The following is a 19,096-nucleotide window of genomic DNA, read 5'->3' on the forward strand; positions in this document are numbered from 1 at the left end:
AGCTAAATCAGTTTCCAGTACATGATCTTCAGCGTATAGTTATCGTTTTCAAGGAGAATATCAGGAATTGAGGTCCTGAACCTCATTGATAGAGACCCAGAGGAACTGTGGAATAAAATCAAATAATTTTGTTAAGGTTGAGTATGAAAAGTGACTGCAAAAGATCAAAGAATACAATGAAAAAACCAGATGTCAGAAAAGATGGTGGGAATTGCCAGGAAGAGAAGACAAGGCAAGCCCGGAAAAAACAAAGATGTCAGGAAAGAACTTAACAAAGATTTGCAGAAAGATATTAGAAGAGACAAGAAGTATTATTACAACAGCATCTGTAAAGACATCAAAGATGGAAATTGACTTAGAAAAAGAAAGAAGTGTCTCAAAAAATCTCTGAACTCAGTAAGATTTCCAACCTTGAATTGGTATACTAAAGGACGTAAATCAATAGAGACATCCCAGAACGTGGCATAGTTCATGCAGAGTTATTTCTATAATCAATAATTCACAAATTCACTTCTTTGGGGTAGTCTTTACTGCTTTCCATTATCTAGGATGTATTACAATCATGTCTTGTGGCCTTCTCTAAAGTCATCTTGAACATCTGGCATTTACCATTCCATTTAAGTCTCTTATCTTCATTGCATGACCCTAAGTATTATTTTTGCTTATTTGTTTCTTTGGTATTGTTACAAACTTTTGGCCACTGGATTGTTCTTCAGATTTGCTGGCATAATTTGGTTAGAAAAGTTAGACATGGAAGTCTTCTAGTCCAACTCCCTGACCATAGCAGAAAAACATTTTATCACTCTGGTTGTCAAATCTTTTCTTGAAAATCTTCTCCAGTGATTGGTCACGGACAATTCTCAGTGGTTAATTGTAATTATTGGTTATTGTTTTCACTATCAGGAAATTTCTCCTTAGTTCTAGATTTGATCTCTCTTTAATGAGCTTCCACCCATTGCTTCTTTCCCTCAGGAGCTTTGAAGAATAAGACAACCTCTCTTCTCTGTGGGAGCCTGCCATTTACCAAAAGACAGTTATCATACCACCCCTAATTCTTCTCTTCATTAGGTTAGGCCAGTGCTTCTCAATTATTTTCTGTCATGCCCCCCTAGGAAGAAGAAAACATTTTTAGCGCCCCCTGCGCGACTGTAAATAGTATCATTATTAAAAACACGGGGCTTAGCTTGTTATGACAGTGTTTGCCGAGGTCAAATGCGCCCCCCTTTACGGGCGCGCCCCACTATTTGAGAAGCACTGGGTTAGGCATACCTAGTTCCCTTAACAATTCCTGTTACAATTTATCCCAAACTCTGCAGTTTTGATAAGCTTCCTTTCTATCCCCTCATCTAGATCATTTACGAAGATGTTAACAAGTACTGCCCCAAAAACAGAACCTTGAGAGACCTCATTGCATGCTTTCCTCCATGGAAATGTATCTATTTAGGACTACACACAGAGCGCAGTTAGTCAGGCAACTGTGAATCCATATAGTGATGATAATGTCTACTCCACATCTTACCAAGAAGTAGACTACTTTATCAAATGCCTTATTGAAGTCTAAGTATACCATATCCACATCTCCCTGATCCATTAATTTAGTCACTTTATTAAAGAAGCCAATAAGATGTGTTTTTAACAAACCCATGCTGGGTTTCTGGTAATCACTTTGTTTATTTCTAGAAGCTCAAGAATCCACTGCTTGATGATCTTTTCCAGGATTTTCCCTGGTATTGGGTCAAGGGGATTTTCCAGTCTTCTAGCAATTCCCCTTTGCTACAGGTGCTGTGAAAGATTTTGTTCAGTGGTTCCAAGATCAAAACTGCTAGCTCCTTCAAGACCCTGGGATGTAAACCATCTGGACCTGGCAATTTGAATTTATCTAGAGTGGACAGGTAGTTTCTAACCAACTTCTTGCCTATTTTGACTTGCATTTCTGCTCTGTCTCCCACAGTGTTGCTTTTAGTAGATTGGATTATTTTTTCCTGTTGCATGAAGATAGAGGCAAAGAAGGTATTAAGCAATTCTGCTATCTCCCGGTTGCTCATCACCTTCTAGCCATCTTCTCCTATCAGTTTCCTTGACATTTGTCTTGTTTTTTCCACATTGAAATAAAGTTTTGTGTTGTTATTTTATTTATTTATTTATTTATTTATTTATTTATTCATACTTTTATACCGCCCTGTCTCCCTAGGGACTCAGGGCGGTGTACAGCCATATAAAAAACACATAAATATACAAAATAAAACATTCATCTAAAAAACTTATTATATAGGCCAAATATTTAAAATAGACATATAAATAATAAAACCCGATTTAAAACCAAATCTAAAATTTAGACATTTAAAAATTTAAAAATCTAGTCCAGTCCTGCGCAGATAAATAGATGTGTCTTAAACTCGCGGCGGAAGGTCCGAAGGTCAGGAAGTTGACGAAGTCCTGGGGGGAAGCTCGTTCCAGAGGGTGGGAGCCCCCACAGAAAAGGCCCTTCCCCTGGGCGTCGCCAGTCGGCACTGCCTGGCCGACGGCACCCTGAGGAGTCCCTCCCTGTGAGAGCGCACGGGCCGGTGGGACACATTCGGTGGCAGCAGATGGTCCCGTAAGTAACCCGGCCCTATGCCATGGAGCGCTTTGAAGATCATTACCAAAACCTTGAAGCGCACCCGGAAAACCACAGGCAGCCAGTGCAGTCTGCGCAGGAGGGGTGTTACATGGGAGCCACGAGGGGCTCCCTCTATCATCCGCGCAGCTGCATTCTGAACTACCTGGAGTCTCCGGGTGCTCCTCAAGGGGAGCCCCATGTAGAGAGCATTGCAGTAGTCCAGACGAGATGTCACGAGAGCATGAGTGACCGTGCATAGGGAATCCCGGTCTAGAAAGGGGCGCAACTGGCGAACCAGGCGAACCTGGTGAAAGGCTCTCCTGGAGACGGCTGTCACGTGGTCTTCAAAAGACAACCGTCCATCCAGGAGAACGCCCAAGTTGCGTACCCTCTTCATTGGGGCCAATGACTCACCCCCAACAGTCAGCCGAGGCTGCAGCTGACTGTACCGGGATGCCGGCATCCACAGCCACTCGGTCTTGGAGGGATTGAGCTTGAGCCTGTTTCTCTCCATCCAGACCCGTACGGCTTCCAGACACCAGGACAACACCTCGATAGCTTCGTTGGGGTGGTCCGGTGTGGAAAAGTACAGCTGAGTATCATCAGCATACAGCTGGTACCTCACACCGAAACCACTGATGATCTCACCCAGCGGCTTCATATAGATGTTGAACAAGAGGGGCGAGAGAATCGACCCCTGAGGCACCCCACAAGTGAGGCGTCTTGGGGCCGACCTCTGCCCCCCCGTCAACACCATCTGCGACTGATCGGAGAGATAGGAGGAGAACCACTGATAAACGGTGCCTCCACTCCCAATCCCTCCAACCGGTGCAGCAGGATACCATGGTCGATGGTATCAAAAGCCGCTGAGAGGTCTAATAGGACCAAGGCAGAGGAATAACCCCTATCCCTGGCCCTCCAGAGATCATCCACCAACGCGACCAAAGCCGTCTCAGTGCTGTAACCGGGCCAGAAACCGGACTGGAACGGGTCTAGATAGACGGTTTCCTCCAGGTACCGGGGTAGCTGACATGCCACCACACTCTCTACAACCTTCGCCGCGAAGCGAAGGTTGGAGACCGGACGATAATTACCTAACACAGCTGGGTCCAGGGAAGGCTTCTTGAGGAGAGGCCTCACCACCGCCTCTTTCAAGGCGGCCGGAAAGACCCCCTCCAACAAAGAAGCATTTGTAAGCCCCTGGAGCCAGCCTCGTGTTACATCCTGTGCGGCCAGCACCAACCAGGAGGGACAGGGGTCCAGTAAACATGTGGTTGCGTTCAACCTACCCAGTAACCTGTCCATGTCCTCGGGAGCCACAGGGTCAAACTCATCCCAAACAACCTCAACAAGACGACTCTCAGACATCCCACCCGGAACTACCCAATTTTGGTCCAGACCATCCCAAAGCTGAACAATTTTGTCGTATAGATAACCACTAAACTCCTCAGCACATCCCTGCAACGGGTCATCCCACTCTCCCTGTTGAAGGAGAGAGCGAGTTACCCGAAACAGGGCAGCCGGGCGGTTATCTGCCGACGCAATGAGGGAGGAGACGTAGCAACGTCTCGCTTCCCTCATTGCCACTAGGTAGGTCCTAGTATAGGACCTAACTAGTGTCCGATCAGCCTCCGAACGACTGGACCTCCAAGAACTCTCTAGGCGTCTTCTCCGGCGTTTCATCTCTCTCAGCTCCTCTGAGTACCAGGGAGCTGGTTGAGACCTAGGCCGGGTCAGAGGCAGCAAAGGCACGACACGATCCAAGGCCCCCGCCGCGGCTCGTTCCCAAGCCGCGACAAGTTCCTCGGCCGTGCCATGAGCCAGACCCTCAGGAAACGGCCCAAGCTCCGTCTGGAACCTCTCCGGGTCCATCAGGCGCCTGGGACGGAACCAACGTATTGGTTCCGTCTCCCTGCGGTGTTGAGTGGCAGTCAGAAAGTCTAGGCAAAGGAGGAAGTGATCTGACCATGACAAAGGCTCAATGACTAAATCCCTCAAGTCCAGATCCTTCAACCACTGACCAGAGATGAAAATCAAATCCAGAGTGCCACCCCCATTGTGAGTAGGGCCATCAACTATTTGAATCAGGTCCAAGGCCGTCATGGAAGCCGTGAACTCCCGAGCAGCTGAAGATGACAGGCCGGTCAATGGCAAGTTAAAGTCCCCCATGACAATAAGTCTGGGGGTCTCCACCGCCACTCCAGCAAGCACCTCCAGGAGCTCGGGCAGAGCTGCTGCCACGCTGCAAGGAGCCAGGTAGGTGACAAACAAGCCCATCTGACATCTATGACCCCACCTCACAAAGAGGGATTCACACCCGGCAATCTGAGGTACAGTGGTCTCCCTCGGCTCCAGACTCTCTCTAATCACAACCGCCACCCCTCCACCCCTACCCTGGGCCCTCGGCTGATGGAATGCTCGGAAACCCGACGGGCACATTTGAACAAGGGGCACGCCCCCTTCTGCGCCCAACCAGGTCTCCGTAACGCCCATAAAGTCCGCGGCACCCCCTTGGATAAGGTCATAAATTAGGGGGGCCTTATTGGCCACGGACCGTGCGTTGCACTACATCAGCCGAAGGCCCGGGCTCTGAGGGTCTTGACCATCCAGAAAACGGGAGAAGTCTGAGGGCTCGGGGCGCGCGATTGCCTGCAAACATCGAGCGCGCGCCCCCATAGAACGATATGAGCCCCTACTTCCGCCATATCTGCCCCTCCCCCTTACCGTGGAAATAGGACCACCCTCAACCAGTGGAACACAAACTCCCCCCGTGACCCTCGGACCTATTAACTTACCGCCACGAGCATGCGCAGGAACTGGACCCCCACCCGACAGGTTTCCCCCAAACCCGCCCTTTCCCTCCCACCCCTTAAAAATGCCCTATCTAAAAAACCCCAAAGGCTCTTCCTCTTCGCATGCCACCTCTGTGGGTCCCAAGACCCGTCATTGAGGCTGGCCCTCGGTAATGAAGCGGGCCATTCCTGCGAGGCAGGGGTACCTCGCAGGCACAAGAGTTCATGTGCAGCGTAACACATAGAAAAGTACGAATCGGTGAAGGATGATAAGATGGCAAAATCCCAGGTGGTAGGATGTTGGCAGATGATGAAACCTCCAATGGATGTCCAGATGTCAAGTAGGACAAATAAAAGCTGGAACTAGATAATAAAGATGATAAAACCAGAACAGGTAGACCGACAGCCTCCATGGTAAACCTATGGATAAAGTTCCTACAAAAAGATCTTAATAAGGTAGAAATTACTATCAGTCTATCCATAGTCCAGTCCAGAAACCCATGGGATACAAAATGGATGGCATCACAGTCCCCACCATCGATGTCCATTGTCAGTTTCTCCACCGAAGCCTGTCATACCGCCCCCCCGCCAAATACTCTGAGAGCGGGCTGCGGGCTGCTAAGGCCGAGACCTGTCCACAGCCAGCTACTGACTCCAAAAGGCCACAGGTCCCAACGTGGCAGGGGGCCAGCTCGGATAGATGAAACCAGGCAGAGAAGGCGAATGCAGGCCGGGAAAACCTTCACCCCTTCAATGATCAAAAGTCAGGGGCAGACAACTATAGGCTAGGAACAATCCTTCGCCCCTCCGATATTCAGAAGTCCGATGTTCAAAAGTCCGATCGGGGGGGGAGAGGCAGGCCATCAATAGAGGGCCAGATGGAAAATGCGATGTAAAATGCCAATAGAGGGGAACAAACCGCAGCCACGCCTCAGGCCTCGACTCAGGCCTCATCTCCCACCGCGGCCTCCCCACGCCCACCGCCAATGGAACCGCGGAGCAGAGGACGCCGCTGGAAAAGATGCCTCGCGGCCCACCAGGGCCTCGCCAGGCGCAACAAAGCGCCGATGGGGCAAGCGGGCCGGAAGTAATGCCGCAGCTGTTGTTGGCATTTGTTGGAAGCATTTGTTCGTTCTGAACCTTAGGTTTCCTAACTCCATCCTTGCAGATTTGGGCTATTTGCTGATATTTTGTTCTACGTAGTTATGTCCCCTTTTTCCATTTTCTTTATACTTCTGCTTTTTGTCCTTCAATTTGTTAGAGAATTATTTATGCACCTATGATAGTTTCATCTTTTAATACATAACTATAGTGCGAAAACGTGGAGACATGGATAAATTAAACAATGTGTGTTGATCTCTTTTTAGTTCAGGAAGTGCAATCAGGTTGATTTGCTAAAACATGTGGCTAATTAAACTTCTCAGCATTTCCTGCAGAAACTATTCCTTCTGGTCAAACTAGAAGATATTTTCTTCTCATTGAGAAATTATCTCAGTAACTTGTTATCTGGAATACTATGGAGTAGAAAGTGTTTCCATTGATTAAATCTATCTCCATACTTGTTCAAGACTCTAAAAATTACCAAAGTGAGAAGGTAATCTTGTAAGCTGCTGGACCGTTAGACACTAATTTGTAGCTGACAAGATAAGACCTAAAACTAAGTAGCATAATCAGTGGAGATTTAAAAGGAAACATGATAATTTAGATCGATTCTCTAAAGAAAGTACCATAGGAGAGTGAATAACTTTAAAAAAGAAATTTTAAACTTACAGAAGGAAACCTTGTTAGACACTGAACAATATATGGAATAACAGTATTGGTGGACTACTTCTTTATATTTTTTTAACCCACATTTCAAAAATCTTGTTGAAATTTACAATGTTCATGTCTAGCAGTTTATGGACATCAAGAGGTTCACTTCCCTTGTATCTCCTAAACTCAATCCTGAGGTTTTTTTAACTTAAAAAATTAAATGGGAGCTTGACATGTTACAAAGCAAAATGTCAGTTCTGAATATTTTTTTAATTTACCAGAATGACACTGGATCTTTCAAAGAAAGGATTAGACGGTATGAATGGTAGATAGCTGCAACTGAAAGCTTCATTTGGAAATATACCCCGTTGCCCATGAAAATATAAAATTGAAATATAGGGTTTCTTCTGGGGGCACAGTGGAACAGAAGGGTAGATTGGGGCCTAAGTTATTGTCAGAACTTTAAGGTAGACCAGACTACCTTTATTATAAAATTACAGTAACAGATGGTGACTCTCCTCCCCCTTCCTTTTATCTTCAAGAGAACTAAGGAGGATCAAGCCTGAGAGATTTTCTCAAATTACATTTCTTCATTGGACACAAATTTCTTTTATCTGACCATTGTCTTGGTTGTGACTTCTTCTTCTTCCTTTAGATTACTCTTATAGCCCATTACAATTATATTTTGAATTGTTTTGCCAGGATCTCATTGCCAATATTCATACATTTTTCTATGTCTGTTCCATACTTGATTATACCCACCTTCCTTACCACAATGAGTGCTATTCCACAGTATTCTCATATCAGCATCCAAAGACTGATCAAATCCTAGACTTTCCTGAAGATCAGGAGATATGGAGAAGATGGGGAGCGGCCTTTTGTCTGAACTAATGAGATCTAGCAAAGATAAATTGATAAAATCTCCCACTTTAGAGATGTTTGGGAGGCTGGGGTAAAGAAGAGCTACTTTTTTGTTGCAGCGCCAACATTGTGGAACAGCTTCCTTCCTTCCTTCCTTCCTTCCTTCCTTCCTTCCTTCCTTCCTTCCTTCCTTCCTTCCTTCCGTTAAGCATGTATTTTATGACAGATACAAGTGTAAACATAATTATAAATACATGTAAAGGATACAAATAAAAGAAAACATTAGGACAGGGACAGTAGGCACGCTGGTGCACTTATGCACACCCCTTACAGACCTGTTAGGAATGGGGTGAGGTCTACAATAGATAGTCTAAGGTTAAAGTTATGAGGATTTGGGGAAGAAACCACAGAGTCAGGTAGTGCATTCCAGGCGTTGACAAGTCTGTTACTGAAGTTGTATTTTCTACAGTCTAGTTCTAGATCCTTGCAGAGATCAGGATGGTTCCCTCTTTGCTGGCTTTTCTGCAAGCTCCTAAAGATGGAGGCTTTTCAAAGCTCTTTCTTCTGATTTGGCATTCTTGTTCATATTTTATTTCTACTCTTACTCTTGTAGAATTGTTGTGGGGGTTATTTTGTGTGTGTTTGAGGTTTGTTTTATATTGCATGTTTCTAAGTGAGCCTCTGAGAGTCATTTCTGATTTCAGCAGGACACAAATATGCTTTACAAATAAGGTAAGTAACTATGAATTGAACAAATGCTCAGCAGAGCCAGAAGGAAAGAATGATTTTCTGTGAGCATGAAAAGTCCTAACCCAGATTCAGCCAAATAACCTCTAGGAAAAGTGTTGCTATTTTAAAAAAAAAATCAGCTGAGGGGCAGATACTACACAACCATAACAAAAGCTTTCTGAAAGTCTTAGTCTGTTTAGAGTCCCTGTACTCCTGCATTCTGAGCTGAATTATATATGTGCCATCTGCACTGCAACCGAGGTTGAAAATCTTTTGTACAAAGCTCTGCATATGGAAGTGTGCTAAAAACCATGTCCTTATTTTGCATATGTGCTTGTATTTTGTGCTCTGCTATCTTTAACCTTGCTCCAAATATCTGACTAGTCTTACCAGACTGTGGTCTGATTTGCACTTTGACTTTATTCAGTCTTGTGCCTTCTAGACTGAAATGTTGCCGACTCAGATTTGTTGACTCTTTGAGGATCTCTGGACTAGGTTTCCTGCCTCCTGTTGTAAGCTACCTGATGATTTCAAGATGAACTGTTGATGAAGTGATAGGTCACACTTCCAACATGGCCGACATTAGAAAAGTAGGAAAGAGAAAAGTGAGGAACAATTCTTGGCTTATCTCCCAAGCCCTTAAAATGTACATACTTTGCTACTCAGTTTTATGCATATTCTCAGAAATACCAGCTGTTGGATAAAAGGACAAGAACTGCAACACATTAATACTATACTCTTTTTCAGAGCAGCGTTATGGCAAGCCAAGGGCCTCTTCCTTTTTAAAAAAACTCTTGTGAATGATTGGATCCTCCTGGGACACACATTGTTTAAATGTTACTCAGAGCTTTACTACAGCAGAAGCCAAACTGCTGGGCAGGCAGATATTGTGTAGGCGTGTAGGCTGTGTCTTCCTTTATAGTTGAAAACAGATTGAAAGAGGAAAGGAACATTTCTTCCTGTGGACCCATGTTGCCCCCTTGGCAGGAAGCTCTTTGCAGCTGCACTGCTGGCCACCTGTGACGGCAGCCTTCAATAGTCAGATGTCTTGTAATGGAACTCAACTTTGGGGCAGTCAAGGATGTTAGTTTGGAAAGTAAATTGAAACTTTCTAGGTTTTTTAAAATATGCCAAGAGGGCTTTTTGCCACTGACCCTCAGCATATGACCTCTTTCTTTTTTTCCCTCTTACTGCTGGAATTATTTTAAGAGAAAGATTATACATCTATTTGTAAAAGTCAAAGCCAGCTCTTGGGCCATTACTACAGTTACTGAGTGATGAGTGAAGTAGCACATCAGAAGATAGACCACATATATTTTCAGGGAAATAGTAGACTTGCTCATTTACTTCTCCATCCAAAATATTGAAAACTCAGCAAGGGGGAAGGATTTGCAGGCCCCCCAATCTGAAGTCTTGCCGAAGTTGAAAAAGTATACAGGCTCCCAATCCACATTAGTCTAACAGCTCTACCACAACAGTAGAATATTCCAACTGAGGAAATTGTCCAAATGTCAATCTCCACTTATTGATCAACAAAAAATTACAACAGTTTCACGCCATACAGGTTTCTGAGTTCTTCTAAATGCTCATCAGTATGCAAATCCCACTGACACATTATGGGAATGGTGTGAGGGGAAATGGATTGTTGAGTGGAGACTGTATTAATAATTAACTACATTATTTGCACTCAAATTCTTGTATTTACATTCAAGTATGGATTAGAAGGGCACGTCTTCCAAGTGGAGCAAAGTAACAGCATAAATTTTAAAAAAAGAATAAAAAAGCTAATTAGATAATACAGAATTACCTAGTCAAATATATTGCCAAAGTCCTAAAAAATCAGTGGGATAGTAGCCAGGCAGTTTTTACAAGGCAGTTTGGTAACTAGGGGAGAAACTTTCAAGGCTGACTTGAAAACCTGAGAAGTCTTTTACGGTAATACCTCCAGACAGATGTCTGTCTTCTGGAAAGCTATCCAACAGAGGAAAACCCTATCTATTCATCTGCGCAGGACTGGATTAGATTTTAAATTTATACGGGTTTTAATGGGTTTTATTATTTATATTGTTCTTTTTAACTATTTGGCTGTGTAGAATAAGTTTTTTAATTGATATTTTATTCTGTATTTATATGTACCTTTTTATTTGCCTGTGAACTGCCCTGAGTCCCTAGGGAGGTAGGGCCGTATACAAATACGATAAAATAAATAAATAAATAAATAAATCATCCATCTATCTGTCTATCTGTCTATCTGTCTATCTATCTATCTATCTATCTATCTATCTATCTATCCTCTCTCTCTCTCTCTCTTTCCCTCCCTCCCTCCCTCCCTCTCTCTCTCGCTCTCTTTCTCTGTCCTCAGATGCAAATGTAAACCCAAATGGCCTGCATCACAATTGGGACACCAAATCTCAGTAGTATAACTACTACTGGTATACTTTAACTATATTAACGTAAATTAATTTTAATGTTAAAAAAATCTACGCAATTTTCTCCTCGCTATGTACTTGACCCATTTTACAGAAGCCACTGCCCACTTGGATTGTTTTTTTTTTCTTTTTCAAGTGGAAATATAACTATCTTTTTTCACTGAATAAGTATTAAATTTGTGGTGGTGTATGTTAAAATGCTATTAATCAAATATAAAGCAGCAGAGCTAGATTCCTTCCAGATGAGCAAACATTGTGGTGGGAATCCCAGCAGTGAAGATCTCCCCTGCTAATCTCATTGAGCATTTTTCTTCTTTTGCAGGAACTCATCTTTCTCAACATATATATGCAAAAGTTCATATGTTTCCATAGATTCATTGCCAAAAGAACTGTGAAAGAAGAGAACTTGGAATCTCTCTCTCTCCCTCCCTTTGTCCTGGTCTGTATCAATCTGCCTTGCTTTCCTTTTGCTTACTTTAAAAGAACAGAACCTTACCAAGATCTGTATCCATCTACATTTCCCTCTTTTCCTGCCTATTTCAGGAATATTTTTTTGTTGTTGTTGTTCAGAAGGGATGAGTTTGCTTAGCCAGTAAAGGCTTTGCTGTCTCTTGCATAACAGAACACATGAAGTGTTCAGAAGCACTATTGTCTGAAGGGATTCACAGGTTTTGCAAAGTTCTATATCTTTCAGTTCAAATGTAGCCAAGGGTGGAAGAGATACAATGACTTACTGTATGATATTTAGACCAGGAATAAAATCTACTTACCTTCCTTATCGGTCAGGAAGTACACGCGCAAAACCTTCTGCACATGCGCAGAAGGTAAAAAACACATTACTTCCTGGTTAAAACTAGGAAGTAAGGACACCCAGGCAGGTGGACAGAGCTTTGCTCCGCCATCGCTACCGGATCGCCAAACTACCGGCCACGATCGCTACCAGATCTGGGAGCATTTCACCCCTGATTTAGAACTATATTTGAATGGAAGACAGAAAATGGTCTTCTCTTCAATTCAGCACAAGTTCATTTTACAATAATCATAACAAGAATGAGAAAGAGATTTGGACTTGTCAGTCAATGGATAGCACCTGGAGACACTTTATGCACAATGATAATCAGCGTCACAATTTTAAACACTATGGTAATATGTCTATTTAAAATAAAAAGAGCTAAGCAAGGGTTAAGGATGTGAATCACATCACATTCAATCTGACTATTGTTCACATGACCAAATGTATGTCAAGGTGTCAAAGAGCAATAGCTATAGCACTTAGACTTATATACCGCTTCACAATGCTTTACACCCTCTCTAAGTGGTTTACAGAGTCAGCATATTGCCCCCAATAATCTGGGTTCTCATTTTAGAGACCTCAGAAGGATGGAAGGCTGAGGCAACCTTGAGCCAGTCAGGATCAAAAGATTCGAACTCCTGGCAATGTGAGCCCGAAATACTGCATTCTATCCACTGTGCCAACACACCTCTTTAGCATTATTAATTATGTCTTCTGAAAAAAAAAATCTTTTTCAACATTTTCTTTAACAGCTTCTTCAGGAATAATAACTGAACACTTGAAAAAAATATTGTTGGTACTGTTATTTGATGTGTACAAAGTATTTCACAGTTTCACATACATTGTACCCTATCCAGCAATCCTATAAATCAGTGTTATTAGCCTCCATATTCCCCGTGTGGAGACTAGTGTTGGGTAAAATAATTCCACCGGTTCTCAGTTTGATGGAAAATAATTTGCTTTAGATATTTTTCAAAAAAGAAGAGTGTATGGGGGCATGGATAGAGTCATAGGTTTCTACCAGTGAGACAAGGGAAGCAAGTAATATTATATATGTCATGATATCATTATGCAAATTATGCAATTTATACTGTATATTATTTGCATCATGGCATCATGATAAGATCCAATTTGTATTATTCACATGATGACACACATGTAGTTTCTACCAGACTTCCATAATCACAGGCATCCTACAAGGGGATTGGGGCACACAAATAACTACTTGCCTATTATCAGACAAATAATATGACTGAAGTACTTGTGTCAGACTAAGGGTGTTACATAATTGGGCCATAACATGATGCGTCTTCATCATTTTGGTTATGACATTATGGCTTGTTATAGATGTCACAACTGTCTTTCTCTGTTCTATCATCTCCCCAGTAATTCTACAGCCTCTTATACAGCTTCTTGGCTTCCTATTCTGTCATTAAATCCCAAGGAAGTCCTCATTAGGAAACACTTCCTATTGGACATTTTTAGCAATAGTACTTGTATGACTAAGAAGACTGGTTCTTGAGAAATTGTTGGACATCAACTTTTTTTTTTTTTTTGCCTTGAGAAATTCAGGGAAGTTGTTCACCCAATATCTCTGTCCACAAATGTGATGGAGAAGTTTGAAAGACCTTTTGTACCAAATTCCAGCACAAATTATTGCTGAGGGACCAATAGTGTATTCATGATAGATGTGAGATAAAAGCCATGGATTTCCTTAATAGATGTAGAGCCATCATTCTCTTAGTTCTGCAGTGTTTTCATTCTCAGCTGTATCTTGGCTAGACTGTCAAATTATTTTATTTTTATTCTCTATGGCAGAAAATCTTCAAAGAGACACTTGATGTGAGATTGCTCTGCTATAGTACATTTGAAAATGATGACATCAGGGGAATTAAATTTTCCCACCATCTAACTTCCTGTCATTCAGTCACATATAAGTCTCTTCTCTTGAAAATGAGAAGAGGGACATTTAAGAAAGGAAAAAGTCTTGCAGATGTGTTCAAAAACAAAACAAAACAAAAACCCTGGGCTTTTTTTTTCTTTGCATGTAGGCTAATATATAGAATGATGATTATGCAGTGAATCATTGAGCTGTGCTATGTACAAGACCTGGAATTATTGTTATGTTATTAATATGAATGACAACTTTTCTTTTCTTTTTAGTTTCAGAAATCTACCACCATTCTAAACAAACAATATTGTTTTATATTTCCTCTACATTTTTATTTAGCAATTTTATTGTATAGAACAGAACAGAACAGAACAGAACAGAACAGAACAGAACAGAACAGAACAGAACAGAATAGAATAGAATAGAATGCTTTATTGGCAAAGTGTGATTGGACACACAAGGAATTTATCTTTGGTGCGTACGCTCTCAGTGTACCTAAAAAGAAAAAAATACATTCATCAAGAATTGTAAGATATAACACTTGTGTTAGTCATAGGTTACTAAATAAGCAATCAAATCATACTAGGATACAACTAAAACAATATAAATTATAGAGATAAAAGCAACAAGGTTATATTCATAAGTGAGAGGAGATAGGTAATAGGAAGGAAGAGAAGAATAATAGTAATACAGTAAATAGTTTGATAGTGTTGTGGGAATTAGTTGTTTAGCAGAGTGATGGCATTCAGGAAAAAACTGTCCTTGTGTCTAGTTGTTCTGGTGTGCAGTGTCCTATAGAGTCATTTTGAGGGTAGAAGTTGAAACAATTTATGCCCAGGATGTGAGGGGCCTATAGGTATTTTCACAATACTTAATTACTCACAATACTTAATTACCTGTGAGAGTAGGAGCAAAAAAGATTATTTAATGCAGCCAATAGACCAGGAACATCAATAATAAAGTAACTGAAAAGTGAAATCTACATTCTTTTTTCATTAGCATTACATTTCTACCCCATGAAAATACATCCCCTTGCAAATTTTTATTACAGTTTTGTAATAAAACTGTATATAAAAAAATAGGATGGCAGATTTAATAGGCGTACTTGCCTATGTCATCTAACTAGGCAGGTGTGATCTGTTGTACCCCAAATAATCTAGGTCTTAACAGAGTAAAATTATACTGCATGTTAGGGAATGTCCCTGGACATCCAGCTGAGTTTTTCGCACCCTGTTAGTTGTGGGCAGCCAGCCAGCTATAACCATAAGGGAGGAAAACTGCTGCAGCACCCATACTGTGGGACTGCATGAGGTAACAAAAGGTCTCCAGCCCAGATGACAAGCCTACTCTCAACAATTCTATTTTTATACTGTTGTATATTATTATGCTAATATCTGTTTTATGATATATTGTTCATTGTTTTATGGTGTGGGCATTCCAATTCCCTCTACTGGCCTCTAGTCATAATAAAGGAGCTCATTCATTTTTTAAAAAATCCCCTTGCATTCCATAGGATTTATTCATGGATGGGAAGTTGTCTTGCAAGGCTACCAAATCACAACTGGGAAAATGGAACAAGATACTGTAGATCTGTTGCATATCTTATATGGTAGAAAGATGATACATTCAATAAATATTTTAAAAAATACAAGACAAGTAGTATAGGGTGCATCCAGACAGGTCATTTAGCATGTTTCCCCCAGTCCACGAGTTGGCACACAGTATTTGATTTGTCCTCGTAACCAGTTTATATTCTATTACATTAATCAAACCATGGAGTGGTGGTGTTCTATTTGCTATTAAGGCATATTAAAATGAAGCAGTTTTGGATTTACCTGCACAGAGGAAAGACATGCACCATAGACTCTCCCTAATATGGAGGAGCTTTTAAGTTCTGGCAAATGACTCTACTGGATCTTAGCCATTTCTCATATTCTCATCTGGAGGATGGTTGGGTTTTCCATTCCTGCTTTATGAAAAGCCCCTGCCCCACCCCCAATGATCACTTGCAAAATCTGATCCATTGAGTAGATGACAGAACGTCAACTTGTGAAGAAAAAAAATTGTCTTAATTGGCAGCCGCTTCACTCAGCAAATGCAATGCCTTGTCAAAATTGGCTAATAGGGATTGGAAAGATCCTAGACCCTGCATGCCATCAGCATAGTTGCTTCTGAGAGAAGATAGTTCTGAATTTAGGAAACCCCAGGTATGGCCTGGAGATGAGACAAAGGATGAATCAAGAGGATGCAACTTTAAGAAAATATTTAGTAAGGCATCCGTGAGCCAAAGGTGAGAGATCATGCACATGTAGCAATAACTTCTTCACATTCCTTCTCTTCTTCTGTCACAAATAGGACAGGAATTTCTTTGTCTCCTACTTGACTGAAAAACTGAAAACTTTGTCCATCTTTTCCAAATTGTAAAAACCACATTCCAAAAAGACATGTTTTCATAACTCCAAGTTTAAAATCTAAGTATTGACATATGGTGTGTGTGTGTGTGAGTGTATTTGAGTGTGCTTGTATGTGTATATAAATATGACATTTAGACAATGGGGCAGAGGATAGGCATATCACACATGTAAAAGAATTGCAATAAGAACTATTTTTAAAGTAGATACCAACCTACAATCATGTCCTCAGAGACAAAACAAAACTAAAAGAAGACTGAAAATGCATGCAAAAATAAATCGTTAAGATATATTTTGTTTTCAAAAATAACTCCATTTCCATTTATGAATACCTTGTAACTTATGAAATGTTTGAGATATTCTCTAGACTCTACAGATTAATAACATTGCTCTTGTTTCTATGGAAAGGGCTTATATAATGTTCAGCTATTTTTGATATCCAATGCACATCTTTTTACAGCTTCTGGGACTTCTTTCCTCTGAGGTCAACAAGAGAGAGAGAAAGTGTATCTGTTCATCTTTTCAGTATCTCTTCGTAACCAGATATTTGCAAAGTCAGCCAGATATCCTGAAATCCCAGTCTCATAAAACCCCAATAAGAGAATGCATTAGAATAGAATAGAATAGAATAGAATAGAATAGAATAGAATAGAATAGAATAGAATAGAGTAGAGTAGAGTAGAATAGAATAGAATAGAATAGAATAGAATAGAATAGAATAGAATAGAATACTTTATTGGCCAAGTGTAATTGGACACACAAGGATTTTATCTTTAGTGCATATGCTCTCAGTGAACATAAAAAGAAAAAAAATACATTCATCAAGAATCATAAGATACAACACTTAGTGATCATCATAGGTTACTAAATAAGCAATCAAATCATACTAGAAAACAAATAAAACAATATAAATCATAGAGATACAAGCAACAAGGTTATAGGCATACTGTAAGTGGGAGGAGATAGGTAATAGAAGGAAGAGAAGAATAATAGTAATACAGTCTTAGTAGATAGTTTGACAGTGTTGTGGGAATTAATTGTTTAGCAGAGTGATGGCATTCAGTGAAAAACTGTCCTTGTGTCTAGTTGTTCTGGTGTGCAGTGCCCTATAGAGTTATTTTGAGGGTGAATGTTGAAACAATTTATGTCCAGGGTGTGAGGGGTCTGTAGATACTTTCACAGCCCTCTTTTTGACTCGTGCAGTATATAGGTCCTCAATGAAAGGCAGATTGGTAGCAATTGTTTTTTCTGCAGATCTAATTATCAGTTGAAGTCTGTGTTTGTCTTGTTTGCTTTCAGAGCCAAACCAGACAGTTATAGAGATGGAGATGACAGACTCAATAATTACTCTGTAGAGACTTCCGCTGGCAATGCAGGCTTCGTGGACGTTCCTTTGGGATCGTCTGCCCTGGCTTTCGTCAAACCATCCCTGACAGCATAAATGGGCTGTCAAACGGTTTGGAATTCTCTCCCCCGGGAGAAGGGGGAGGGAAGAGTGGTCAGGTTTGGGTAGAGCTCCCCGGGAGCCCCTGGAATTTAACCAGGGGATTGAAGGGTGAGAGCTCCCCTTTAGCCTAACAAAGCTCCGTGCCCAGGGTGCTTCTGTTTATACAGAACAAGAAGCCGCGACCATCTCTGTGCCAAGATTTATTTTTAAAGAGAACTCAACACAGACAGAACAAAGTAGGAGGACTAGCAAGAATTTGCAAGTAATAAATCTTAACTTCAGCTCTTAAATAGCTTTCCTTTGAACTAACTTTCAACTTGATTGGATTTAAAATGGCATTTGCAATATACAAAGGAAAGCGAAACTATAAAAGGACAAAGGAAGAGAAGAACATAACAAGTTTTTAATTGTATTTTTAATCTGTATTTATAGTATTGTATTTTTATTTGGCTGTGAACCGCCCTGAGTCCTTTGGGAGAAGGGCGGTATACAAATGTAAATAATAAATAAATAAATAAATAACGGGCACCTGAGCTTCCTACCCATCAATAGTTCCGCCGGGCTGCAGCCAGTTGTCACACAGGGGGTTCTATGTTGGACTGCTAAGAAGGTATCGATTTTTGTTTGCCAATCGCCTGGCCTTATCCTAGATAGCGCTTCTTTGGCGTTCCGAACGAAACGTTCTGTAAGTCCGTTCGTCGCCGGGTGGAAAGGCGCAGAGAGGACATGTCTGATGCCCTCCTCCGCCAAGTACCCCTCAAACTGGGTTGCCGTGAATTGCGGGCCGTTGTCGGAAACTAGGGTGTCGGGCAAACCATGGGTTACAAATAGGTGCCTCAATACTGAGATAACTGCCTCTGCCATCGTGGTTCTCATGAGGATGATTTCTAACCATTTTGAGTAGGCATCTACTACAATTAAAAAGGTTTGCCCATGGAATGGCCCGGCAAAATCTATGTGAATCCTAGACCATGGCCCCTGGGGTTTCTCCCATTCTCTAATTGGGGCTGTAGGGGGTAGTGGCCTTGACTCTTGGCAGGATTGGCATTTCCCTACCCTGTCGCTAATTTCCTTGTCCATCAAGGGCCACCACACATAACTTCTCGCTAAACTCTTCATTCTCACGATCCCCGGGTGGCCCACATGCAAAAGTTCCAATACATTTTTTCGTAATTTCTCCGGGATAACCACCCTATCCCCCCATAACAGACACCCCCCTTGAACCGATAGTTCCTCTCGTTTTTTCACAAAGTCTTTGAAACGCTCATCCGGCGCAGCGGGCCATCCCCTTTGCACCCAACCAATTACAGTCCTTATTGTAATGTCCTTGTAAGATGCCCTAGCCACTTCCTTGGATGTGACTGGGCCAGAGTCCAAGAGTCAATTAGCAGG

Source organism: Ahaetulla prasina, chromosome 1, assembly GCF_028640845.1.
Source record: "Ahaetulla prasina isolate Xishuangbanna chromosome 1, ASM2864084v1, whole genome shotgun sequence".
NCBI lineage: Eukaryota > Metazoa > Chordata > Lepidosauria > Squamata > Colubridae > Ahaetulla > Ahaetulla prasina.